Source organism: Hevea brasiliensis, chromosome 3, assembly GCF_030052815.1.
Source record: "Hevea brasiliensis isolate MT/VB/25A 57/8 chromosome 3, ASM3005281v1, whole genome shotgun sequence".
Taxonomy (NCBI): Eukaryota; Viridiplantae; Streptophyta; class Magnoliopsida; order Malpighiales; family Euphorbiaceae; genus Hevea; species Hevea brasiliensis.
Window position 1 is genome coordinate 24,900,610 of NC_079495.1, and position 2,787 is coordinate 24,903,396.

Here is a 2,787-nt window from a genome sequence, read left to right on the forward strand (position 1 = left end):
GCCAATACAAGCGAGCATCATTGGAAGCAGATGGTTGTGAGAGATCTCTGACATGATCCGCAATCTGTAGATAATTTGATGGTGTAAGGTGGCCATCATCGAAGAGGTCACCTGACCGGCGCCAGTGAGTTGAACCTGAACTTTAAGGGCAGTGCTAAGATGTGGATCTCTTAGCGAGAGATTATAGTTTGGGAAGAATGTCAGCACCACACTTCCAGCATGTAAGGTGGTGAGGCGAGGTTCCTATAACGCATGTTCATCTGCAAGAACCGTGTATCAGGAGAGACACTCTGTCATGGCGAAGCCCTCGTCTCCCATGTAGACTGAGGATAAGTCGAACAGCTCTAAAGTGAAGATGAGAAAACCCTTCTTGTCTCCATCTAGGAATGAGTTGAGGAGGGATTTCTAAAGTTACATATTGTTCGTGAGATGAACTCGAGAGAGCATTGATCCATCACGGAGGCTGAACATATTCTTTTGACAAAGATCTTCTAGATGAAATGAGAGATCGATAGATGCAGTTAAAGATCGGATCGTCTGTAGATGTTGTATGGGTGAGAAGAGGAAGGAGAGATTCTCCAACAGAACATCTTGAGTAAAGTGGATATTTCTACGGGATTATCAATTACGGAGGATAGTGTTCTTGAAGTGGTGAAAAGAAAGAAAGAGAAGAGGTGAGGTTAACAATCTCGGAGGAGAAGGGGTTTGGATATGAGTTTGAAGCAGGTTAGGTGTTTGGCAAGCCATATTTGAGTACGTGGCGTTGTGGCGGAGATCGCTCTACCTTCTAGGAAGGAATTAGCGATTCTTGGTTTCCACCGATATACCAAGGTAAGAGAAGATGGCGAAACAGGATCAGATTAAGAGAAAATACCAGGGTTGGAAAAGTTCTCCCCTACTCGCCAATGAAGTATGTATAATACAAACATAACCAGGCTTTGATACCAAGATAAGCCGGGAGCCCTTACCACTCATAGAATGAACTCATGCTGTGCCTCTTCCCTATCCATAGGTACTCTTTGGCTGTGCCCTTTTGTTCATTATACAAGTGATAATGGGACCGTCGCACCTTAATGTCAAAACAAAGATATTTACGATACAGGATCCTCTTAAAGAGGCAAGTGTAGAGCATACGTATCTCTGATTATAAGAGTATGATACACATTCAAAGATTTTCAGGGAGAAGGAGAAGAGTTTAGAAAGCCATAGAAGAGAACTTCAGAGAATATTATTGAAAGAAAAACTGAGTTTGAGCACAACTGAAGAGATCAACTCCTTATATAAGCGAGGAGGCTCTTAACATTCTGACAGCGGTTAAGCGCTCAAGCACTCTTAAAGCAACATAAAGAAAAGCAAAATAAAGACAGATACATCATTACATTATTGACTGTCAAACTTTTTAACTTTTATCATGGAGTGGCGAGCCAGTTAAAGTGTCAAAGTCGAGTCATCAGTCGATTCCAAAAAGTCCTTTGGCCCTTTGTCGATTGTCACGGAGATGGTGGGTCAGCACTCTGAATGGCATCTCGTGACTCTGTGTCCATCGGATCCTGGGAATCTTGCCACATGGGATGGGTCCAGTCAATGGGCTCATCAGTAAGAGACTGGATGGGACCAAGTGATGTACAATTCACATGGGGAGGCACCAGACAATAATAGATGTTGATTTCACAGAGGTACTCAGCTAGTTGCTTTCTCAAGGGTCCCATGGCATCTTTGTCAATAATTGACCCTTCATAAGTCCTCCACTCATATTGATGCAGGTCGGAGGAGTCCATTGGGCCTTCTAGAGAAAGGCACGTGAAAAATGAACAAGGTTACGATGTTGAAATTTGGCGGCAATGGGCTGTCTTCTATTCCATGGGTGTCTATGATGCGTTTGGTGTAGCGCCATGCGAAATGGGCTTGAACCATTCTAGAAACACAGGAGAGAGTCTGTAGTATTGTTCATAACATGCGTCTGGGGCCATGGCGGAATTCAGTCCTATGGAATAGAGTGTAACCATGCACGGAGGAGCCATAGTTCTTCTAGGATGAGTTCTGCCGGGTTGGATCTTTGAAACAGGTGAGGAAAGGGTTGTCAGGGATAAAGACAGTCGAGGAGGGGAGTAATCCCCTTAGGGTGTTTCTTGCACTCAGGTAGTGAAACAGATGATCTCTTGCGAACTTAGCCATCTTTGTGATAGGCTAGTTGGGTGAGCATCCAGGAGGAAAACTGTCTGGAGTAGGAACCAGGAAATTGTGCATTGGAGAAGGAGTATGTGGAGAGGAAGAGGATGATGCCATAAGGATCAAAGGAAGTGTGGAGAAAGACTGAATCAGGTGGAGGTTTTTGGGCCTGGATAGGAGGTCAGGAACCAAGTTGTGTTTTCCTTTGATATGCTGAACTGAGAATTTATACTTGGCGAACCAGTCCTTAAGCCTCAGTAATTGCGGTTCAGGAAGAGACTTGTTTTTGAAGTCTAGAACCTTTGGGAAGGATGAGCTGTCCATAACCACAGTGAAGTGGTGGCCAATCAGATGAAATTCGAATCTCTTTATCCCATTTTTGACAGCTAATATCTCTTTATAGACTGAATGATAATGTTTCTGAGGTTCTGGGAACTCTCCACTAGCATGTCCACATATATGCTTTTCTCCTTAAATTTCTTCGATGAGGACTGCACCCCAGTGGGTGTCACTAGCATCAGTCTGAAGGATGCGGTGTCCAATACTGGGAATCTGTAGTGGTGGCGGGTTTAAAGCCACTTCTTTTAATTTTTTGACTGCACATGTCTGTTCTTCCCT